The sequence below is a fragment of the Phyllostomus hastatus genome, unplaced genomic scaffold (assembly GCF_019186645.2).
Source record: "Phyllostomus hastatus isolate PE091 unplaced genomic scaffold, TTU_PhHast_1.1 phas_contig_17, whole genome shotgun sequence".
Lineage (NCBI taxonomy): Eukaryota > Metazoa > Chordata > Mammalia > Chiroptera > Phyllostomidae > Phyllostomus > Phyllostomus hastatus.
Window position 1 is genome coordinate 30,510,002 of NW_025333664.1, and position 26,361 is coordinate 30,536,362.

The 26,361-nt window shown below is 39.3% G+C and overlaps 1 pseudogene; it reads right to left on the bottom strand.

Moving 5' to 3' along the window:
* Positions 1 to 17,932: 17,932 nt before the first annotated feature.
* LOC123815236 lies at positions 17,933 to 18,719 on the bottom strand (annotated as a pseudogene).
* Positions 18,720 to 26,361: the final 7,642 nt, after the last annotated feature.

The following is a 26,361-nucleotide window of genomic DNA, read 5'->3' on the forward strand; positions in this document are numbered from 1 at the left end:
TCCAGTCATTCCTTGTGGAGTCCTTGAATGCAGAATCTAGTGGTCTGGAGTGAAGCCCTTGACTGAGATGTTGAAGGACCTTGGGCCCAGCAGGTAGTGGTCTGGTGAGGTGACTGTCAGCTTCTGAATTCTTGAACAAACCCACTGCTCAAGTGTTTCCTGGTCAGTGGAGGTGTGTGACTTTATATTAAGTATAACTTTATACTAAGTTTCAAAACCTGTTGCCTAGTTTTTTCTTGTGACAATCTTTCAGAAACAAGTGGAGTTCAAAAATAAAACAATGACAACAAACACAAATAGATAAAAGAGAAAGGGAGGGAAAAGAAGTAACTGACCAATTTGGCTTAAAGAACTAATAGTTTATACATATGGAAATTACATTTGAATTATGGAAAGACATCTCAAGGGTCTTGGGTATAGGAAATTTAATTGAATGACATTAAAATAGAGAGGTAGATGCAATATTTTTCACCAAATTTACACTCACAAATATTCTTTTGATTTGTAACCCCCTGTAGTCATTGCCAAATAATGTTTATTTTGGGGAAGGGGGAAACAGAATCTTAATATGAAATAGGTTTGTGGGTTCTTTTAGGTTTCCTTTTGCATTTTGCTTACCTTTTGGCTCTTGTCCCAAATCCATAAACTATTCAACTACAAAAATGAAGAACAAGATTTGGATAAAATAAAGATGAGTGGAGAGAATATTAAGAAGGTTTTCTGAAGAATATAAAGAGAGTATATTTTCTGGATTCTGAGACCAATTCTCTCCTTTAATTAAGACCATCCAAGGAGACTGATGCAAGCTTGGAAAATAATAAGAGTTCTGAAGATGGACTGACAATGCAATAGACAATAGAAGAGTAACTCTTGAGAAGGAAGCCTTGCAGTGAATAAGAACTAACAGGCATCTGTGAGTGAGGTGTTCAAATAGAAAGAGAGTGCATATTTTCTAATTGTTTTGAAGACCTTGAAGAGTTAATTAGGTGCCAGGGCCTTATCTTTGCCATGCTCCAGTCCCTGCAAGGACTAAATTTGTGAAGGCACTTGGAACCAGTACACAAACTACTTCTAAATGGTCAGAAATCTCCCAAGTTTTCCACTTGAGCTCCCTGTATGCCTTTAAGCAATGGAGATTTAAAAGTCCTGAGATTATAGGACCATAAAAATGCACATTTACATGTGGTCACATGCCAGGTTTAAGACTGGAATTGAACCACAAAGGGACTGTTTTACACTAGTACCAAAATACAAGTTCAATTAATGACACAGCAATTCTAAGAGGAACAGGAGGAAAACACAAAAAGTGGAGTCCCTTATGAGCCCTGAACAGTTGTTCTGGAACTGCAAAGATGCATGTTGTCAGTCCATACTCTCTTCCATAAGTTCCTTCTTCAGCCATATGAAATGCAGCTAGTAAAACAGGTTTCCGTGGGAGGGAGACTTGGGAGTGCCCGAATTTCCTTTCTTTTTTGCTCAACAATTAAGCAACAAAAGCTGCCTGGAAAAATAGAAGATGTTTCAGAGCTGGCCCTGCATTCTGCACATGCCAAGAAAGGGGATTTTTTTTATAGCCTTCTGACTCCTAGTCCTGTACTTACTTGTTGGGTAAGTAGAATTAATTTAGTTGGTCTTACAGAGTCTAAGATTTCTTCTCACCATTAAGTTTCTTTTCTTCCTCCTTCCCCAAAAGAATGGCAAGCTTTTCTTAGATGTAGCTTATGGATCTATTGTTGTTTGATTAGAACAAATGGTCTTAGTTTAATATGCAAATTTTCAGTGAATTCAAAATAAAAAGATATTTTAGTGGTAACTGTGGACCAAGCCTCATGCTAGGGCATGGATACCTGGTGAAGAAGATATTCAAAGATACAGACATAAGAATAGACAGTTATGATCAGCGTGAAAAATGGGGTTAATGCAAGAGAGGTCCTTAAGAGGAGGTGGATCTCAGTCACACATGGGGACTTAATAAATGTTTCTTACAGAAATCTGAACTAAGGCCTAGGGAATGAGAGAAAGTTCATCAGATAACAAGGAGTAGGGAAGTGCTTTCTAGGCAGAGAGGCAGCAAAGGTGAAGGCCTGGATATGAGTGAAGATTCAGGTATATGACTAAGAGTGTTGCTATGACTACTGTGTAGACTGGTAAGAGATGAGTCACAAGAAGCAGGCAGAAGCCAGACTCTTTAGGTGATTGCTGGTATCTTAGGAGTTTGGGATCTTACCCCAACGGGAAGAGATAAAAGTGTACTTCCTACTTTGTTCAACATGTATCTGCATGGGCCAAAGGGACCCATTATGACTCAATCAACCATGAATTATTAAGACCTTTACAAATGTCCACTTTGTTTCTTCAAATTGTACCCACTTCAGGGTTAATATGTTGTTGAGTAAAATAATTAAACTTAACTTCAAGTAAAGAATTAAAGGGGGCTCATTTATTCTGTTCTGTTGGGACTGAGGGAATAAATTGGTATCCACCTTACTATGCTTACTATCCTTACTATGTTTGAGCTGATGTTTGTCTTAGTGCCTGAGACAGTGGTCTCAAATGAAATCTACAAACATATTTGTGAGTTTGGACATCTGAACAGGCAGGGAAAATCATTCAGCAATTCATGTTCCTTGACTTCTTAGAAGCTCATTATTAAAGCCTCCAGGTTATAGGGTCATTTTCCTTCTCAACACATTTCCTTAAGGGCTAAATGTTTGATAATGTGCTTATTAAACATTAATGCATGAAACAAACACAAACACCCTTTATGACATAGGATTGTGGAATCTTAAGCTTTAGGAGGCATGGTGTGTTATAGAGAGGGGAGAAGAAAGGTTTCCTTCAGTTCACCTGGTCCAAATGAAAGGAGCACTGGATGTGAGAGGAAGCAGGTCAAGATTCATGCTAGACCTTTTGAATTATGCACTGTGTGACTCTGAGCTTTGTGGGGATTAAGTCAAATCAAAACAAATAATTCATGTAATGTGTTTGGCAGGTAATGGGCATTCAGTAAGGATTGGTGATTATTATGAACTTTGGACTATAGGCCATGTGTTAAAGGGTGTACAGTGGTGAAACTGCAATGCCTTGGGTTGCTGTGGGGGTAGGGAGGTAAGTTGCACAGGAAATGTCATGGTGGGGCAAAGAAGGAAGTATACTTCAGCTTGCCCCTGAGGTCAAATGACATGACACAGAATACAGGGACCAGGAGAGAGAGTGCATGTGACGACTCCTATTATTGTCACAAACTCACATTTAATTAGTGCAGCCCCTACTTGACTACTGCAGAAAGGTTCTGGTATGAAGCCAGCTAAGCAGCAACCCCCTTCAGCTTATTGTTTTCACAGGACTTGTTTCTTTCCAGGTGCTCCATAGATTCCCAGGATATTTTATAAATTGAAAACAGCTGTACCAATGCAAGGTATTTCTATTACCACATATCAAATGGTTAAGTGGTCTTTTTAGCTGGGGTGTATTGGGAATAACCCAGGGTCCTCCACCCCACTTCTTCCTATTTTGAAGCACATATTTATGCTTACTTACTGCTGGATCTGGAACCCAGTCTTCTCCTTTTTCTCCTACTTTTCTTTGCCAGTAACCCAAATTTCATTAAGGCTATCCTGGGAAACCCAAGCAGTGGTGGGAAGAAAATGCAATTATGAAATAAAAATGCGGGATGATGGAAAAACAGAATCCTATTAGAGAAATTTAATTTAAATGCACAATGGAGGAGGGGGCTGAGTCATTGAGGACGAAAAAGTGAGTTCCATGTAGATTCAATAATAATGATGCTAATTACATGTCAATATTTACATGTCTGTCCATGGCCTTCATGTTTCTCATAGTGTGTTTGTGATGCCCTTTCAATTCGCTGTCCTTATTTCACTTCTTGTCTTTTACTCTTGTAGTTGAATAATTTTTGTATGTAGGAAAGAACTGAAACTGTGAGGAGAAGTCACTAGAATGGTGAAAATGTAAAATATGGAAGAATCTGACTTTTGGCAGTGGGTGTGACACTGCTGGTGGGAGTATAAATTATTACAACCTCTTGAGAAATGGTGTGGTCGTACCTACTAAAGCTGAGCATAAGCTAGCCCAGGGCTCAGCAAGTCTGTTTTAGGTATGTACTCAATACAAGTCCTTAAAATAGTCACCAAAAGGCATGTAGTATAATGCTCAAATACCCTCAAACTGGAATTAGCTAAATGCCCATCAGCCATAGAATGAATAAATAAATTATGGCATGTTCACAGAATGGGGTGCTCTATAGTACTGAGAGTGAATGATCTAATCTTAATTACTTCCATTAATATAGGTTATAAACATAAATGTTGAGCAAAAAAGCCAGACAAAAAAGAAAACAGTGTATGATTTTAGTTAAGTAAAATATAAAAACAGGCTCCAGTAATCTATGCTGTTACCCTTGGAAGATTAGTGATCAGAAGAAAGCACGGTCCTGGGCTTCTTGGATGCAGGTCCTGTTCTGTTTCTTAGCCTGGGTGCTAATTACAAGGATGACTTTAGTTTGTGAAAATTCACTGAGCTGTATGTGCAAGTACCTTTTCAGTATATTTCAGTAAAAATTTATTAAAGGTTGGTAAGGTTAAGTTTATTCTTTCTACTACTTTCATAATCCTAGACACCATTGTAATCTTTATGTAACAAAGCTGGCCAACTGAGCCAGCCAGCTACAGACCATTCCCCTGGTCCTTAAATTTATACTTTTCAAACAGAATAGAGCACTTTACATCACTATTTCAAGATGGTATAGTCAATATCTTCATCTAAAACCTGAAGCTAGAAATGTCACTCACATAGGGCTATTGCAAATAGTAATGGAGAGCTTGCCTATAGCCATAGTTCCTGACTCTAGAAGGCACACAGAATGGTGGCTATCTTGCACCCCTGATTCAATTTGGAATCTGGAGTGAGGGAAGCACAAATAATTGCTGATTAACTACTATGTGCCAGGCATTGCCTATAAGTTCATAAACTGCTCTATAAGTCATTTTATTTAATCCCACACTAACTCAGGGGGCAAAAATTATTTCCCCCATTGTCCAGGTAATATGACTGAGGCTCAGAGAACCAGTAAGCAATGTCACAGAATAGCAGGAGACACACTGACATTTGAACCCAGGCCTGCTTACTTCTAAAGTTCATTTCACAAGAGCATAGTGCCTTCCAATCAGGTAGAAAACTACCCAAGTTGCAGTTTAATTTCTCTAAACATAGCAGTTTCCTTCTGAGGTAGGAATCATCTGCTCATCTGGTTTTAGAGTTCCATTTTCCTTGTTGAGTTGACTTAGTGGTAAAATAATTTTTTAATGAAGTAGGCAGAGGGATCTGGAGAACAGCAGGGAAGCCTCAAAGGACAAGGTGATTTGGTCTTTCACTGTGGGAGTTGTTATGCTTTGCAGTAACTGCATATTGAATAAATAATTCCAATTTTCATGGAATGGGCTGTCTGCACCCTCCAACTTTTAATACTTATTGACTTATTTTATATGGTTTATCAGTTTAAAAACTAAAACACACTTTCCTTTTGGTCAAGAGTTCCCCAGGAGTATAATAGAAAGAGTGGTAGATGCAAATTTGTTAATATCCACTTTTACCTCTGCTAAAAGAAAAATAATAAAAAGTCCAGGTACTAGCCAAAAATAACTTTAACTAAAATTGGCCCAGAAGCCCAGCTCTGATTCTTACAACTGAGATATGATGTGGTCTGCCTTCTTTGTAAATTAAAACTTTGCCAACATCTGTTGGCCTGATGCTTCCAACAGCTATACAGAGAAAGGCATGGGAAAGAGATGTGGCAAAAAACCTCAATCTATGTTGTTCCAAGCATCATCCTAGATACCTGCGAGCTAGGTATTATTACTTTCAATTTAGAAAGAGAGACTTGAGATCACAGAGGTCAAGAAACTTGTTTAATGCCGCAAAGATATTAAGTGGCAGAATCAAAGTGTAGGTCTATCTCATGGATTGGCACACTTTTTCTGTAAAGCACCAGGTAGTAAATATTTTGCTTTGTCGGCCCTAGAGTCTTTGTTGCAACTGCCCCACTCTTCTGTTGTACTGTGAAGCAGTCATAGACAATATGTAGGTGTATTCCAATACAGCTTTACTTACGGACATTGAAATCTGAATTTTACAAAATTTTTATACGTCTATGATATATTTTTTGAAAAATGTTCAACTATTTAGAAATGTGAAGATCATTTTTAGGTTGTAGGTGTACTCAAATAGGTGATGAGCCAGATTTGGCCCATAGGCCACAGTTAACTGACCCCTGTTTTATATGATTCCAGAACTCAGACAAGCCATTTTGACTTAGCAGGTTACTTTATCTAAAGTTCTGTGGAATCAAAACCTTCTTGTCAAGCAAGACTTGGTTTTATTCTCAACATGTTTTGACTGTTGAAACCTTTGGCACACAGTGGAGGGATGGTGAGTGTGTATGTGTGAGAGAAAAAGAGAAAGGGGGTGGGAGAGAGAGAGGGAGAGAGGGAAGAGAGATGGGGAAGGGAGAGTAGGTACAATGGACAGACAACAAAAATCATTAACTCAGTTTTTTCTTATACCAACTGACAGATATTGACCTTTCTACTTTCAAAACCTATGATATCTTGCTACTGTTTTCTAAAATGAAAGGAAATTAAAGCAATGTCAACATTAGAGTTTATTGTATTGTGGTGCATACAGAGAATTTTCCAACTGTTTGGCCTCTGGTAGATGCAATTCAATGGTTATCTAACTTGGAATATTGTGAAGATTGACATTAGGTCAGGAATATTCACAGGGTGATTTGCAGATGTTATCTACTAAGGTTTCTAGATAGTATTTGCTGATGTCCTGCATGTTATCTGCTGCTTCATTAAGTTTTGGGGATATAACTCATGGATCCGGGGGGCACAGCTGTGTTATAGCCAAAACAGGAGGATTCTGGCCACTGATTTCTTCCAGGGTAGGAAGGTCCCACTGGAGATCCACACATGAAGATAGAAGAGAGTGATTGACATCATGAAATGTAAACTGGAAGGAATCCTTAGGCAAATCCCACTCATGAGAAAATAGACACCCAAATGTTAGCTGAAGCCAAGGCTGGTATTTGTACAAATATTTATTTTTTCCTCTATTTAGTATCAAGGCCTGTTTAAGATTATCAAAAGGCTGTAAACTTGCCTTTCCCATATAGAATTCAAAATTATGCTATCAAACCATGTCATAAGTGAAGGAAGTCCAAAAGAGTTCTAATTTCCCTTACTATGACTATTTTTGATACTTTACAAAATAACAAAAGTCAAATTCAAAGAATGAACTTTTTGCTCTTACTTGGTGAGTGCTTTAAGCAAGTGGATGATTTTTCCAGCCCTTCCCAAAAGCCTCTAGATTAATTTTTGGTGACATTGCTAGGGAACTCCCATGAAATCTTGTGGGTCTGTGGAAACCATGTGTAAGTTTCTAACATTATGTAGATCACAGAAGTCCTATCATGTGAAAATGTTCTGTTCCAAAAGTTCTTTGGAACTTTGGATGCATTTTTCTTACAGAACAATGTTCCAAGGGATGGTTATCTTCCCAAACCATCATAAAAGCTTGTTGGATTTCCCAAGTGGCTAAGTTGGAATGAAAGTGCTTGGGGGCTGCGGAGGCCCAAACCTTCAGTCCTTCTTGAGACAGTTCGATGGATTGGGAAACTGGTAGAGGCTCTGCCATATCCTTTCCTCCTCCTTTTGGGAGAACTTGGCAGCCCTAGAGTGGTGACAGGGAGGAGGGCCTGTGGGAGGGGGGGTTTAGTGGGGAAGCTAAGGTCCCCTTTGGAAAAAACGGAGGAAGGCTCCATGTTAAAGGGGAAAGGAGGAGACAGGAAACCTCCATTAAATTGTTTATAAATTGAATTGTTTCTAAGGCCGGAACTGACAACTGTGTTTTTACAAAGTAAAAAAGGATGCAATGAGTTCCACAGCCTCCATTCAAGCATATACAATGCTCAAGTAGATCAGAGTGAAGTTTTCTTTGGACAGGTAGACTTCAAAAAATTGAGTGTGGGGACAGCCTACAAATTCTACCAATTTGAAGATTCTTGAAGGTTATTGCTGATGCCATTTGAACAGGATTATAATATGCATGGACTGTGAAACAGTTCAAATTGCTGCCTAAGCAAGCAGTTATTTTGTTTTTGCTTCTCCAGCTAGACAAGGGAAAATGTTTTGCATTCTATCAGCTGGGCTTTTATTGTTTTTCATGTTAGGACAAATGTTCTTGAAGAGGTGGGGTCTTGTTTGAGGAAATGTCAAGCTGTCCAGTTTAGATTTATTGGTGATTGTGGCAGGTGCCAAATGTTTTAAGAAGTCGGTGTATGCAATTTTTTCCTGTCCCCTGGAAGATTTTTCTGGAATCAGGATATGTTCTCTTCAGGAAGAAAGTAAATGTGTTACACTCAAAACAGTGTATGACAGAGAAACCTAAAGAAGGCTTGTAGTGGATGGATTTACATCATCTGAAAGGTATTTTATGCACCACGTTCCAAAGCTAGGGAAGTCAGCTAAACAAGGAGCTTTCACTTAAGGCCCAGGCTTGTGGTATATGTGTCTGGGTGGGCTAAAGATGGATGATTTATGAGGGTATCATACATTTTGCTGGCTCTCAAGTATTTGCCCTACAATGTCCAGAAATTCCCATCTTTGGCACAGTCCTCAGAGAAGAACTGACTTAGCTTAACTTTCCCACTAAGTAACCCCATGAGCAGGTCAAATTCAGTGTGAACCTTTTGGCAGAGAATGTTTTGGAGGCTTATATTTTATCTTAAAAATTGCTGGAAACCTCACATCCTTTCAATAATATGTTCATGTTTTATTTAATTTTAAAATGTCACCCATCCCCAAATCTTTGAATAAAACTGATGTTCAAGGATGATGCACCATGTTTTTCCCATGACCCCAAGCACTCCCCCAGACTCTGTCTTTCTCTGCAGGAGGGGGAGGATCCTACTTTGAGAACTAGGACTTCAGTCCTTGTCCAAGTGGTGATCCAACCATTGTCCTTTGAAATGTGCAAATCAACAGTGACATGTGAGTTCATTTGTATTAAGAGTGGGTAATTTGTCAGAGGAGTTCATTGTCACTTTGGAGATCAACACTCAGGTAACTGAGGGATTAGGAATTAGAAATCTTTAGTGACGGACAAAGAGAGGCTTGAGAATATATGATATTATCCTGGGAGAGTAACCTCAGGTGAGACATGGGGAGTTGAGATTGAAGTGGGAGAAGTGCAGTGGGGCGGAGGGAAAAGCAGATGAAAAAGGATGGATGTGTAAGTGGAAAATTTTGCCTGAGGTTTTCTTCATGGCTTTCCATTATTCCAAATTTATCTTCAACTTTAATTCCATTGCTCATGTCTATTCTAATGGCAACACCTCTACCTAGAGACTTAAGTCAACATATCCTGTGCTAACACACCTGTGAGTGACTCTGTACATTCCTTCCTTCTGCTACATTTCAACCTGCTCCTTCCTATTAGATTCTTTGGCTTATCCCTGACACCACTGACTATTAGCCTTGCCTCACTCCTCCAGCCAAAACCTGGGTAGTCTTCATTTTCTATTTCTCCCCAACTTGCTATGCACACACCAAGTTGATTACAAAATCTAACCAAGTAACCTTGCAAATAATCTTTATTCTCTATATAAGTTATCTTTCCTGCAGGAAACATTTAAAGGGCTGAATAGCAGAAACTTTAATGAAGAGTCTACTCACAGAGTAGGGATGAGGGATGTAAGTAAAAATAATGAAAGATCCAGGGACAGTTGTGGGATGCTGTTAACACTCTAAAAATAAGGGAAAAGGTGGCCATGAAATTCCCCAAAGTACCTTATATGTGAGGTTGGAACTCAAATGGGAGCTGAATGAAATACAGTGCAATGCAGGCACTATCAGAACTGTGTTGAGTCAGGAATGGAGTAGGGGAAATAACTGCCCTCATTGCTGGCCCTCCTCCCATCCTCTGATCTTCTACCACTGCTTCCCATTGGCAAAGACCAAGCAAACAACAGGAGATGGCTGAGTTTAGGTCTGTAGGCCATAGGGGTCAGGCTCCTGGGCACAGAAAGGGCAACCATGGGAGCAAAAGGGACCTGGTGGGATAAGCAGCAAGTGGAGAATTTAGCCCACATTCATCTCCTCTATTTTATATCTGAGAATGTAGCCTCGCTTTAAGACCATTACCTGTTTTCTGGATGGCTGGAAAAAAATCTTCCCAATTGTTCTGCCTCCAGGTTATGATCTCACTTTATTTTAAAAACCATTGTTAAACAATTGATGGTGCTCAGGTACAAGATACACCCTGGAGGTTGGGCAATTGCCCAGGACTACCATAATATCTGGTGGCTGTGGCTCCTTTCCCAGGCGCTCCCACTCAAGAGAACACATGGGACCACACATAGAACTGATATTACATGACAGTTATGGTATTATCTGTATTTCATTTAAAAATCACTTGTAAACTCTGCATTTAAAAAAGTATTAAAAACATATTCCTGGGGCCCAATACATACTCATAGTGGGTGCTCAATATTTGTTGAAAGGATGAGTGTTACTTGTGAAACACACACACAATGCTGGATCTTTATACATAATTGTTTTGAATGCAGCAGACCTCCACAATAAGACCCGCTGATCTAAAAAGAATCTCTATGAATCTGATGTCATCATTCTGACACTTACATATACTGGTAGCTTCCCACTGTCAAGAAATTGTTAGTGTGCTGGAAAAGATCATTTCATTGACCCAATTCCCCATCCTTACCCTGTTGTTAGAGGTCTCTTCTTCCATTTCTTCCAGCACCATCTGTTTTGAGCTCCCTGTCATTCCTGGAAGAATATACTCAAACTCATTATCTTTGTGCCCTTTGCACATTCCCTTGACATTTAATAATTTTAGACATGCTGGCCCAAATTCCAAATGCCAGAACCTGACATACTTTGCCCAAAAGTCTCTGACTACCAGAGCTTACTCTGCTCAGGCTTGGGGAAGACTTGAAGTACCAGGGAGTTAATGGTCCCTGGAAACATCTTTCACCAATGACTTTCAAAAATGGGTATATAGATACCTCACTGGAATCCATGAGGACATCTATTGCAAAGTGGGATTCATTAATTATTTGTCATGTGAATGAATAAATGAATGAGTGAATGAATGAAGGAGTAGTATAGTGTTTATCCTGTTTAGTACTAGGACCTGAGAGAGAGTAAAATATCTCTTTTTCAGTATATATTTTTTGAAAGTTTCCCTATAAAGTTTCTTAGTAATCATTTCTGTATTCTGTGAGAAATGTGTGAATCAAGTTAAGAGGGGGCATATCATTCTGCATTACTTTTCAGAAGTTCCTCTCATGTTCTCTTGCACTTACTTCTGTTGATAAGAGCAAATGGCCTGCTGTGTGTGGTTCAAATGCATACACACATCCACTCTCTTTGAAGTGTCAGTGCTGGAGCTCTGCTGAGGCCTGCATCTGCCACGGGAGTCAGCTAGTACATTGCCCAGTTAAACATCTATCCAGGATTTCAGAGGGACTTGAGAATCATTGTTTTTGGCTGGAATCCTGGGTTTGAGGTTTCTTCATGTAAGACTCTGAAAAAGGATTTGGAAATGTTGTTTCTAATCCCAAAGTATGTATTTGGGAGGCTGCCTTTACCATTACCCACCTAATAATTCAGGCTCTTGGGGTTGTTTCACCCAAGTACATTCATTCCTTCGGTAGAGTCAAAAGGAACTGATCCGGGAGACAGAGTACCTGGGTTCTAATGCTGTCTTTTTTTTTTTAAGGCAAGTTATCTAGTGCTTGCCTCCCCTTCTTCCTTATGCTAAAATGAGAAGGTTGAAATTGACAATCTGTACACCCCTGTCCAAATCTGAAATTCTGGGTGGGATTCTGACTTCTACTTTGCCACCAACAGTGTGTCCTCAGAGTTTTGCCCATTACTCATGAGAATGTCAATGTCTGGGTAAATAGATCTTTTGGGGTCAGTTCTAAAAACCCAGAAATACGTATTGTATGTTGATTTTGGCTCATGGACAAGCCTGAGAAGGGCCATGTCAAGCATTTCACCATGATAACTGCTGGAAAAAAAGGCCAAGGGAGGCAATCTGGGTAAGCTGCTTGGAGTCAAGAGGACCAGCCCAAGTCCCATGGCACAGATGACCCTGAAGAGAAGGGGATAGTGTGAAGGCCCAGGAGTACATCTAGGTATCATAAAAAAATTATTAGTGTCCATATTGGAAATGGCTTGTGACACCGTCTCAAAGCCACATTCTCAGACAATAGGGAAAGCTGTAAATAGATCTGCAAAATTGTCCAAGCATAGCAGAGTAAAACTAAGGGAAGCCAAATCAAATAGGCTCAACCAAAGTTTGGGGTAAAATCTCTGAATTATGTTCAGGCCTTCAGAATGGGAAGCTCTGTCCAGAACACTCAAAACAGTGGGTCCTTTGGAGGCAGCTATAGGCTGATAGGCTAGCAGTACCCTCCTACTAGGAGCAGGCTCAGCATAGAAGAACCAGAGGCAAAGACACTTTCAAAGGGGTAGCCTCACACCTTGTAGGACTTGTTTGTAACATCTCTCCATTATTGGTCAAGTGAAAATCTTTAAAGATCATGTTAGGCTTCCAAGCCCACAGGACAGAATTATATCACAGGACAGAATTATAATGACATGGTAGAATCTCAAAAATATTTTTTGTTTTAAACATAATTTCAAACTTAACAGAAAGTTGCAAAATTGTACAAAGAACTGCTGTATACCTTTCACATTCAGTGTGTTACCAATACTCTCTTGCCCTTCCTCCCTCCCTCTCCTTCCTTCCTTCTTCCTTTCTTCATATATATATATTTCCCCAGGACTGTTTGAGAATTAGTTGCAAACATGATACCTCTTTACCCTTAAATATTTCAGTGTGTATTTTCTAAAAACAACGACAAGCCTTTATATATCCATAGTACCATTATCAAAAATCAAGAATTAACCTTGACATAGTACTATTATCTAGTTTATAAACCTAATTCCCTCCCTAAATTGTCCTAATAATCTTTTTATATCAAAAGAAAATCCTGTATCTCATATTGCATTCAGTAAACACATCTTTTGTATTTCTTAACGTGGAAGAGTTTTTCAGTCTTTGCCTTTCATGATATGTTTGATGAATACAGGCCAGTTATCTTGTGGAATGTCCCTCAATCTGTGTCTGTCTGATGCTGTGGAATTTCCTTTTAGCTTTATGCTCTGCCTCCTGAAGTACAAATGCCCAGCTGGGCTGTGACTGGCTGCAGGAAACGGCTTCTCCAGGCAAGTGGTCTAGAGCTCATGCAAACTCCCCTTTGCCCTGTCTTGGGGGTTTCCTCCCTATCCTCCTCAAACATAGTTTCTGTCTCTGCAAGGGTTGTGGGAAAATCAGATACTTTGCTTGTTGGAAGTTGGACTTATTTTTTTGTCCACATACTGTTGGATGTGACAAAAGGATTCTCTGAGCCTATCAGAGTTAAATGAAAGGAGCATTAAATACCACTACAAGCAGATTGGAGAAGGGATTCATGATGTATAACTTAGCTTCTTTGGGAAAATAAACTTTGACTTCTAAACAATTCTATGTACAAATTAATTTCTGGAGCTTAGTGGGCTCTTTGCTGGTGGTTTCTACTTGTTTTATAATTAAACATTATAATATGATTCCATCTTGGTCTCTACTTGGGCGTGTTCATTATTTACGTTCCCAAATATTCTTTACTCAAAAATAGTCTTCTCTCTAAGTTGTCCCTATGGCATGAAACCTAGAAATAAAAACATTGCAGATTTCCAATGTATCTAACCATGATTTATTAGGCTCATTGACAAAGGAAGGAGGGTGGGAGAAAGTAGGATGGTGTGAAGTGAGAGAGCTACTCAAAGTGTTTTGTCTGTGTCTTGACAGACAACTGAGAGTGCTGTCAAGGAGTGGGCATTTCTGGACAAACCTGCCAGTCAGCTGAGGAATTCTCTGAATGAGAATAATGGAATCTTGCAGCAGAATCTGAGAAGTGTTAAAGATGTCATCTTTGAAGTGAACCTCAGCAAGTTCATCTAGGCAGAAGGGGTGAAGGGGCAACTCCAGCTTTAACCAGTAATAAGAAGCCAAAATACATAAATACTTGAATGAATAACTTAATTCTTAGGGCATAACTGAATATAAATTAAATCAGTTCTTAGAACACAGCTCTAATTATCAGGTCTTTGGAATCATGGGAAATGTGTACAATTATGTTTCTATATACATTGAAGAACAATCCCCTGTTTTACAAGTCACTATTCATTATTGATATACATCCCTTTTAATCAATCAGTCAATTATTATTTTAGGTGTAGTATAAAGATTACTGTTATATGAGAAGTCAGAAGAATAGCATCCTAATTTAATCGCTTATCAGGACTGGCCTAGAACTGTGTGATAGACACTTCACAGCCCCTAGGGTTAGAAAGAGAGGTAAAACATAGGCTTTATGCTCAAAGAGTACAGCTGAAGAAAAGAAAAATTTTAAAAAATGGCAAGTTCTCCTTTTAAATGTAGCATGAAGCATTAAAATTTGAAGGAACCACAGGAGGGTCCTAGAGGCAGATCCTAGAGGCAGCCAACTTAGCTAGAATTGATATGAGAAAGGCTATAGACAGAGCCCCCAGACCTGACCAGTGTGGCTCAGTTGGTTGGGTGTTGTCCTGCAAAGTGAAAGTCGCTGGTTTGATTTGCATCAGGGTGCATGCTGGTCTGTGATTGGGATGTATACAAAAGGAACAGATCAATCCATGTTTCTCTCTCACATCAGTGTTTCTTTCCTGGACTTGTGGCCAAGATGGAGGCATAGGTAGACACACTATGCCTCCTTGCACAACCAAAAGAAGGACAATGACAAATTTAAAAACAAAAAACAACTAGAACTGACAGAAAATTGAACTGCATAGAAGTCCAACAACCAACGAGTTAAAGAAGAAACATTCATCCAGACCGTTAGGAGGGGCAGAGATGGACAGCTGGGTAGGGAGGGTTCATGGCAAGGAGGGTTCTGGCCACTGGAGGACCAGAGCAGGCAAGGTGGCAGCTGGTGGACTGGGTGGTCCCACATTCACATGCAGATGAACTGGGAGGAGTAACTGGGGAGTATGATAGACCTTACAACCCAGGGTTCCAATAATGGGAAAGTCTTCAAGCCTCTGACTGAAAACACCTGTGGGGGTTTAGGAGGCAGTGGGAGAAACTCCCAGTCTCACAAGAGAGTTCATTGGAGAGACCCATAGCATCCTAGAATGTACACAAACCCATCTACCCAGGAATCAGCACCAGAAGAGCCCAATTTGATTGTGGGTAGCGGGGAAAGTGACTGAAAACTGGCAGAGAGTGGAGCAAGTGGCACTGTTCCCTCTTGGATCTGTTCCCCACATATAGTGCCACAACACAACAATGTGGGTTGCTCCACCCTGGTGAACACCTAAGGCTCCACCCCTTACTATGTAACAGGCCTGCCAAGACAAAAAAAAATGGCCCAAATGAAAGAACAGATCAAAGCTCTAGAAAAAAATACAACTAAGCGACGAAGAGATAGCTAACCTATCAGATGCACAGTTCAAAACACTGGTAATCAGGATGCTCACAGAATTGGTTGAATATGGTCGCAAATTAGAGGAAAAAAATGAAGGTTATAAAAATGAAATAAAGGAAAATGTACAGGGGACCAACAGTGATGGGAAGGAAAGCAGGACTTAAATCAATGGTGTGGACCAGAAGGAAGAAGGAAACATTCAACCAGAACAGAATGAAAAAACAAGAATTCAAAAAAATTAAGAGAGGCTTTAAGAACCTCTGGGACATCTGTAAACATTCCAGCATCCGAATCATAGGGGTGCCAGAAGGAGGAGAGGAAGGGCAAGAAATTGAAAACTTATTTGAAAAAAATGATGAAAGAAAACTTTCTCATCTGGCAAAGGAAATAGATTTTCAGGAAGTCCGGGAAACTCAGAGAGTCCCAAAGAAGTTGGACCCAAGGAAACACACACCAAAGCACATCATAATTACATTACCTAAGATTAAAGATAAAGAGAGAATCTAAAAAGCAGCAAGAAAAAGGAGAGAGTTACCTACCAAGGAGTGCCCGTAAGACTGTCAGCTGATTTCTCAGAAGAAACCTTACAGGCAAGAAGGGGCTGGAAAGAAGTATTCCAAGTAATGAAAGGCAAGAACCTACATCCAAGATTAGTCTATCCAGCAAAGCTCTCATTTAGAATGGAAGGGCAGATAAAGTGCTTCCCAGATAAGGTCAATTTAAAGGAGTTCATCATCACCAAGTCCTTATTATATGACATGTTGGAGGGACTTATCTAAGAAAAAGAAGATAAAAAATGAACAGTAAAATGACAATAAACTCACAGCTATTAATAACTGAACCCCCCTTTAAAAAAATGAACTAAGCAAACAACTAGAAGAGGAATAGAAACCCAGAAATGGAGATCACATGAAGGGTTATCAGAGGGGCAGTGAGAGGGGGAGAGAGAAGGAAAAGGTACAGAGAATAAGTAGCATAAATGGTAGGTGGAAAATAGGGGGAAGTTAAGAATAGTACAGGAAATGTAGAAGCCAAAGAACTTATATGTGTTACCTATTGATATGAAGTAAAGAATGTGGGTTGGAGGTGGTGTGCAGGGCAGACTGGCAGAAAGGGGAGGAAATGGGACACCTGTAATAGTATAATCAATAAAATATATTTTAAAAAATATTGGTAGTGCAAGAGACTTTAGAGATGATCTCTAATACTCTCATTTTGTAGTGAGGAAAGAAAGGCACGAGCATTCTGAATTACACCTACAATAAGCAATTCTGGATTTAAAAAAAAGTTTCTTTCCTTCTCTTTCTCTCTCCCTTTCTCTCTCTCTAAAACAAATAAATAAAATCTTTTAAAAGACAAACAAACAACAAGACTGAAAGAGCTCCCAGAAGAAGTTATAATTGAGCTGAGTTCAAAGAACAGAGAGAAATCAGGTAGGTAGATGAGGCAGAGGAGGGCATTACAGGCAAAAGGAAAAGATATTTAGCCCATGATGGTAAGCTTCTGGCTGGGACTTTGGGAGGTTGTAAGTTATTCAACACAGGTCAAAGTAGGAAAGAAGCAAAAGTTAAAGCTCTAAAAGTAGGAAAGGGAAGATCATGGAGTACTCCGTAGATCACATAAGAAGCTTGGAATGTCATCTCAAGTTTACTTGGAGTCATCAAAGAGATTTCAACAAAAAAGGGATTTCAACAAAAAGCAGAGGTTGAAAGGGACAAAGATTGGAGGCAGGCACAGCAGCAAGGGCACTCCTGCAATAGAATATTGAGCAGTAGTAATGACTTAAACTAAGATAATGGCCCTGGGAATGAAGAAAATGGTTTAGATGTTTTAGGAATGGAGGTATTAAGACTTGGTGATTGGTAAAATGCACAATTTCCAGTTTTTCTTCTATCTTTCACACACGACAGTTATTTCATATTTTTAGTTTTACATTTTTATGCTAATGTAACAAAAAGGTGGGAGGGAAGGAGAGGCAGACAGTGTATTTTATGCCTATAACTGGGTGTTGGGGGGGGCAACTGGGTGCTTTGCTGGACCAAGCAAAACACACAATCTCTATGGAAACATTGAATTTTGATAGCAAAAAGTGGTGGGAAGCAGACCTTGGAGAGATGAAGATAGGTGTGAAGAAGGGTGTGTAGAAGTTTTATTCTCAGAGAGAGATGGTGCTGTGCAGGTCAGTGAAGAAAATTGCATGACCTGCCAGGGAGAGAAGGGACAAGGGAATGCAGCAGACAACAAATTTTCTAAGAAAGTAATCCAACAACTGCATGGCATATCTGGTTATCCTGAACCAGAGGTTTAACATGTTTACTTTCTTTTCAAAACCTCCACCAGGTCATTCTTAAGAGTTTCTTATTTTGATTTGTCTGCAAAAGTCTGTACAGAACTTAGCCCATTGATTATGTCCTTTGGTTTTCCAAAGTAGGTCTCATTCTACGTACTTATGATTTTGTTTCCCATGTCCTCTGCAGGGTTCTGAATATTGGCTGTGTTGGGAGCTGTGGTTCATAGTTTCATCTTTCTCCATCTGTATGGCAAGGATGCCTCCAAATTTCATGGTGCCAGAGCCAGATTTGCAGGTTTGTAGTTGCAGCATCATGGTGGAGGTCAGCTTGAAATGAGTGATGTGGCCACTGAATTTCTCCTGCACTTCTACCACATGGACACATCCCAGCAGCCTTTGATTTCCTCTGATTCCTCTCCAGCCTTCTTTACAAGGATCCTTCCAGCAAAGCCATGATCTAGATCCCAGAGGTAGACAGATGAAGTGCCACCTTCAAAATGTGGGTCTTGATCCCAGTCAAGGCACTGTTGGCTTCCACCTCCAGCTTTCTCAGCCGAGTTGAAGGTATGGCCCTATCCTCCAAAGGAGGGTCATACTTGTTGCTCCATGGTGACATATAGGAGTATCTGTCTCTGTTGTAGTCACTCAAAAGTTGATCCTTTCCCACTACATTTTCTCTGGCAATTTTCAGTGACTGGTCAATGGAAGACTGGAGACTAAGTCGATCAGGTCACTGAGGATTTTCTCAATATGCTGTGGAAGCAGGTACCTCATTGAGTCCAAGGCACAGTTCAGCTGCTGATCACTCATGGTGACATCTGTGGCCACCTCGGTCCCAGCATGTGTCACCTACTTCTTCTTAATGATTGCATATTATTTCATTGTATGGATTACATGTAATTTATTTAGCTGGTTTCTTACTAATGGATTGATGGATTAGATCATTTCCAGTATTTTACTATTACAGTCAATTCTGTTATACCTCATTCTGCACATGTACAAATATATCTGGAGAATAACTATCTAGAAATATTGCTAAGTCAAAGAGTACATGCAGTTTTAATGTGGAAATACCTGAACAGGGTTGAAAATGGTTGGTAAGAAGGGTGATCATTTCAGCCAAATGCAATGCTAGGGAAAGTAGGATGTATTTCACTAAAAGCAGAGATGTAGCCATATATCTGTGTATTTTAGTTTAGTAAAGTAAAGGGGTGAATTAGAATAGAAGTACAATACATCACTCTTCTGGAGCTGGTGACTCTAAGGTGATTGGTCATTGTGTGGTAAGTGTCCCTAAAGATCTGTCCCTAGTCACTGATCTGGTCCAGAGGTTGTATCTGAACTTTGTATGCCAGATACCCAGCTCCTGGGAAAAGTTCAGTATGTCCTATCAAGAGGGGGGGTTTCATCAGCTCTCACCCCAGAAGCCTATAGTCCCAGGCAAGTGGCCTCTGGAAGCCAAGTCTGGGATTAAGCTATAAAGTAGGAACTTCATGGTGAAAAAGCAAGCTAAGAGACTAGTTAAGTAGCAAATCAAAGCTGAGTAATAACAATGAAAGCAATTTTCCATTCAGATAAGAGCCTGGTATCTTTCTAGCTCCATTCTCCTACCTCCTGCCCCACAACACCAAACAGATAGGATAGACAATGCAAGAATTTAGTGTCATAAAGTTAAGAAACTTTTCTTTTTAAGATGTCTCACCCCTGCAATCAACTTCCTTGGGTCCCTCAAATCATATTTCCGGACCAGAGTCCCCAAACACCAGGTAATGTTCCCACAAGGAGCCAGGTGTTTGTTTCAACAGGGAAGATACATAAATCTAAGAGACCACCTCTGGTAGCTGGGCACCCCTTTTCCAATCTCCTGTACTTTAACACACAAAATATTTTCCCACGTGTTAGCATGGTAAAGGATGAGGAGAAAATGAGGCTGGAGGAGAATGTTTGCATTATCCAGAGTAGAAATAAGAAAGTAGAATGAAGAAAGAGCTATGGCCTCTCATTCACCTATATTTATTCTTTTATTAAAGAACACTGAAGGTGGACCTCTATTTTCGTGATCTAGTAGTGTTTCTAAAGTTCAGGAAGTACAATGTACAGCAGTTAAGTCAAAGAGTCATGGATTCTACATCTAGTTCTTTCATTCTCCGAATGACTATGGACTTAGCCCAATGATGTTCAGAGTCTGCATTTATAAAACAGGGGTAATAACAGTACACTTATCTCAAAGACAATATGGGTACAGACAATATACTGCATGGCACATAAGAAACTAGTCAATAACTGTTAGCTATTATTATTAATATGAATTTTACAGAGTCAGCTGTGTTGCAAGCTGGTTTGCACCAAAGCTGATCCCTTATTGTCACAATCCCTTTGGGAGCATCATCTCTTTGGTTTATCCTCCTTGGATCATGTGTGGCTTCCATATGTGCAGAAATGGCTCAGGTAATAGCACTGCATGGCAGGCAGATGCAGTGCAATTGTACATAACTGGAAGTAGGCTAGTGGTTTTAAAGTGTGCTTCCTGAACCATCACCAACTTATTAGGATCCTCTGCAGATCTAATCAATTAAAATTTCTGGGCTGCGGCCCCTCCTGCACCAACACCTCAAGGCTCCAGATACTACTGATGCTTGCTAAAGTGTGAAAAACACATCTAGACACTGAGATGCCATTGAACTTCCCTGCTTCACACAGGAAAAGCTGAAATGAATAAGAAATCCAAGATGTCATGCTTACAGCTCATGGCCTAATTTGGGTGAATGGTTTAACAACCTTGCCTGTTCTTGCCTCCTTTTTGGCTAGGAACAGCTTGTCAAGCTGCAGATATTTCCTTCCCTCTCTCTCCCTGCTTCTGTCCCACAGGACATAAGGGAGTTCCTGCCTGGGGCATCTCAGATTACCATTTCTTCCTCAAAGCCAATTAAAGGTCTCTAATCCCTTCTGTGTTTACCTAAAGGATCAATTTGATCGGAAAGGATGAATGGGAAGGGCAAAATCCTAGAAGGGCTTGGGAAAGGAAATTTCTGCTCCAGTGGCAAGAACACACCCTCTCACTGAGCTTATTGTGAACTAGTGCATTTTTCTAATCATAGTTCTCCATCCTGCCGGCTTCTTTCATCTAAAGCCCTGGGTTGTGCTTTCAAAGACATCACCTGACTTGTCTGACTTGTTAAAAGTATTTAAAGTATGAATACTTTTGAGATTTTTTCCACAAAGTAAATCTCAGCCAATACCCCCAGTAATAGGTTGAATATATGAAATATCCATTTTTGTAGGTGGAAAGCAGGCAAATATTCTTTATCTGGGACCCATTGTTCTGCCTTACTCATAGTTGAAGGCAGGTTATTTTTAAGGCCTTCTAGGCACAGAAGATCATCTCCTTTGTGAGACCATCTAGGGTTTGCCACTTAGTGGCTAGAGTTCTTGTAAAAGTAATTTAACCTCCCAAGTCTTACTTACCTCCTATGTAAAGTGGGAATGCTACCACCTCCCTTACAGGTTGATGTAGGATTAAATGAGAAATCATACATCCAATGTCTGATGTGGTGCCTGAATTCTAATTGGTATTAGATATGTTAGTGTCCTATTAGTGAAACTACTATCTCCTCCTGTTTTCTGTTCTACATATCTACTGGTGGTCAGCCTCCTAGTTAAATTGTTACTGATCTAAAGGTAAGGCATCTGGACAAATTTTTAAGGTCCTTAAACCAGTCCTTAAGTCCTTTAAGGTCCTTAAAGGTCCATAACCAGTATGCCTGGTTATGAGATGGCAAGAGGGTGAAATATTTTTTCTGCCTTAAGTAACCATTATCACTCCATTTTTCCTGGCCTGTGCATGAGGATTGTACATATGCCTCCATTTACCTCAGTGAGGGTTAAAGTGATAGAATTAGTGCTTTATGAAAGTGCTTTGAGCTTTTGGAAGGCAGAGATTTTATATGATACAAGGTGTTATTACATTACATAAGGATCATTCTTTGGAAATAGTCATGACACCAGGAAAACCTACCTTCTGTTATAGTTCAAAAGCAGAATGAAGAAAGACAAATATTTTTTGTTTTGCAGTAGAACCATCATCAGCCCAGAGATGTTTTGGAGGGTGTAACAGTAGTATTCATAATGTCTCTTAAGAGCAAGGTTAAAGAGCTACCTGCACTTGGTGCTTCCTTTACTACGCAGTGGTAAGAGTCCTGATGGATTGTCTTTCTGGTTAATTATTAGATGATAAAAAAAAGTGAGTGGCAGCCTGATACTCTGCAAGTTGGGCTGTTGACAAGAGAAACTGTGAATGTTCAAAGACAGGTGTTGATTGGAAATATGCATGTGTGCCAAGCCAGTCTTGTTTATGGAGCCACCCTGTGCCTGGAAGTAAACAAGGGAAAGTAATTCAACATTCCCATCAATAAAGTGTCTTGCCCTGTGCTTGTAAAAGGTTCTGTGTCTTATTCATAAACCTAGAGTTGAATAATGGCAGGTGTATGGTAACATGCATGAGGAATGAATCAGGAAGCCTCACTTTCCTTCCTGTGAAGCCATTTGCATTGATATTTGTAGACAGATGGGGAGAGTGATGTGTGACTGAGAGAACTGGAGTCTGGGGGCCTCTGTTTTTTCCTTGTCAAGTTAAAGGGCTTGTAGTTTTTTGTTTATATAAAATTATGCTGTGTAAATGCATACTTTGAATATCTTCCTTCCTTAACAACTTTCCAGCCATCACAATGATGCCCCACTCATGGGAAGATAACTAATCACTCTATGGACATTTCTTATTCTTCCTTAAAGAATAAAACATAAGCCCTGGCTGGCGTAGCTCAGTGGATTGAGCACGGGCTGGGAACCAAAGTGTCCCAGGTTCGATTCCCAGCCAGGGTACATTCCTGGGTTGCAGGCCATAACCCCCAGCAACCACACATTGATGTCTCTCTCTCTCTCTCTCTCTCTCTCTCCCCCTTCCCTCCCTAAAAATAAAATAAATAAATAAAATCTTTAAAAAAAAAGAATAAGACATTGTAAGTATGGTACAGTCTTTCTCCATTCTCCTTCTTTGCTCTTTACCATGATTGCACGCTTACAAATTTATGCTAGTTCTGGCCACATTCTTTTTGGATCTCTTCTGGGGAAGGTAGGACCTCAGGACTACTAATAGCTGCCTTAGAAGTGACTAGTTAAGCAAATAAAAAGTGAATTAATATTATTAGTAGTCAACACCAAAGCAGGTCAAATAGAAAAATTCTATATTTACATCATTCGATGCCAGCAAACTGGCAATTCAGTATTTTTTCCAACATTTTTTTAGTTGGCAAATGCCAGATTTCTTGAGTCTAAGTCAGTTGTGGCTTCCACAGAGGAAATTTGGCATAAAATACAAATGGGGTGTGCAAAAGTGGTTTATAGTTGTCCGTATGGAAAATATAGTAATTAATAAATAATAAATATTAATAATAATTAAATTAGTAAATAATAAATAAATATAGTAATTCATAAATAATAATAGTAAAAAGAATAAACTCTTTTGTGTATTCACAAGCATAAACCTACTTTTGACAACCCCTGAATATATGTTTTAGACAGGATTTGGTACTTTAGCTTGATTACAGACATAGGAACTAAATGTTGAGGGACAATGAAATGGAGTGTGTTCTGACTGCCTTTCATTGCAGTTCTTCATAACACCCCACAGTGGGGAGAGCTAGGTGACCAGAGTAAAAAGCTTGAGCCAGTGGAGGAGTTGAGCTGGGAGCTGTTGGCTTTTTCTGTTAATAACATCTAGCTATAGATGCCAATGTCACCTAGGTTGAGATGTCATTGCTGATATTCACCAGGTTTCCTACATGTACCTAAAGCAGAAGACCTAATTATACAGCCTTTGGAATCATGGCAATTTATGGGTGGGAGCTCAGTCCAAATGAGTTTTTCTTCTCTCCATGCTGGTTTCAGCTACTTTATTTTAATTCAGTCTCTCTTTCTCTCATTTTTATTGTTGATATCCCCCATTCCTCCCATTTGCCCCCCTCCACCCAGCCCTCCTCCCTCATCCTTTACTACATTGTTGTCCATGTCCATGGGCTATGCATATATACATATATGATTTTTGGCTAATCTCTTCTAGTCCTCTGCAACCCCCTCCCCTCTGAGATCTGTCAGTCTGTTCCATGTGTCCATGCCTCTGGCCCATTTTGTTCATCAGTTTATTTTATTAGATTCCACATATAAGTGAGATCATATCGAATTTGTCTTTCTCTAACTGGCTTATTTCACTTAGCATAAAAATCTCCAGGTCCATTCATGCTATAACAAAAGGTAAGATTTTCTTTTTCTATAGCTGCATAGTATTCCATTGTGTAAATGTGCCACATGGCACTAGAGAAGAGTTACCAAAACTTAAGTCATATGAGCAATTTTTCTCACTATATGTGACACAATTCACTTCTTTCTATTTTCTCAGGAATGAAATTCAGCCTAGTTAAAATAGGATTGCCATATAAGTATTTTATTCAATAACAAGTCTTTTATATCATAAAGTTACAATGGAAAAATATGGATCAGAAAATCTACTTGTTTCTAATTTTTTTACACTTACATTGATTGTAACTGTAACATCAACTAGCAGGAACTTTGTCTTTGTTCCCTAATGTGGTACTAGGATTTAAAATAGTTCCTGGTAGAGGGGCTGTGGTGGCCGAGTGGTGAAGGTGTTAGACTAAAATAGTTCCTGGCAGTTAATAAATGCTCAATAAATAATTCTTGTCTAAACAGGTAAAGAATGAATGGGTTTTTTTAATGGCTGTCAGAGAATATAGACCTGATGACAATCAAAGTTAACATAAAGTTTCATCCTACCAAACCACAAGTATTGTTCTAGGACCTGAAAGATGATCAGTTCTAGCTCCTTCTATCATGATATGTATACATGCTACCTCATCCCTTACCTTCCATGTACATGCATGTGGTCACACTTAAACATGCTTAGGCCATATGGGCATGCTCCTTACCTGATAATTTGGATAGTGTTTTTGCCTTCTGGGTAAGGTAGAGCCATTTGGACTTCTCTGATAGGTTTCTTGGTAGAACACTGGTGTTGATGTCCAACAGATGTTAATCAATTACATAAATGATGAAAGTTTTCATTTTTATTTCCAGAGTTCAGTAGGAACTAAAAGTTTTATGTGACATGACTTATAAGAGGCAGAGACTGTACAAAGCCATCTTTAGCAAACATCTTGATCCTATGAAATATCTGTGCCCACATTACATTTAACTTAGAGGTTTTTAAAAGACTTACATCTTTATTGCTTCTTAATATTCTGAATAGAGTCCAAAATGGTTTTGAAATGTCCTTTGAGTTGCCTATAAATACTTCCTAGTTTGTATCAATACAGTACTATTTCCTTCTGGATATTTTACTTACAGATATTTCAGTAATTTTTTTAGGATTCTGGTCTCCTTATTACTGGGCTGATAATATTCACAGTGAACTCTTCTCCAGCGAGCCTTTGGTTCATTAAATATATAGCTTAATAGAGAGTTAACCCATGTTTAATTCACTTTGTTAATTTTAAAAGAATTAGAACAAGATAAGTTTATTAAACTTTTCAAGCCCTACTGAACATTATCTGCTATTTTCTGAATGGTACAAAGGGGACTTCAGTACCTTGTCATGCCTCGTGGTCATCATTAATGTAATAATAATTGCTGTGTTGCAGAAGTGCGGCTGTGCCAGCTCATAACAAGCCACACACATCGATTTCCTAGTGTTGAATATCCAGCATGCCCAGTCTTTGCTTCTAATCAGAAAAGCTGTTTCCTATTCATATCTAATTATCTTAATTGCTACTGCTTCCTATTATGCCACATAAGTAGATAAGAAACACATCAGCTAAAACTTGTCAACCTCATTATGTAACACATAGATCACAGGCATTTTATCATGTGGCTTACTAAAATATGGGAAATTTATTGGCTAGATCTTTTGTGTTATGAATCCAAAGACATTTTGGGAAATGAGTGCTGAATTCTGACAACATGAGTTGTGGAGTGTCTGTGTCTTTTTATTGTGCAATTATTCCATCACTAATGGGCAACTTTTAAGCATGGGATGTTTCTTTACTTGACTTTTATGTGATTGCTTTGGGTCTAAATCCAATGGATGCTCCCTTTTCTGGCCTTGATCTTCTTTCTGTGAACAACTTTAAGAACCAGTAGTTGCATATAAATAGACCATCTGCATTTGGCAGCTGCAGAATTCAGACACTTCTGTAGCCATCTTAAATCAACCCCAGAGTTGATAGATTCATTATAAGCTTGCTTTTATTTTAGTTAAAATAATCTGATTTCTTCTCTGAAAAAAAATCTTTTTTGGTCCATTTCCTTTCTTTTTTTCCCTTCTCCAATCAGCAGATCAAAACTTTGGGCCCTTCTTAACCCTAATTCAAACATCACTTCAGAA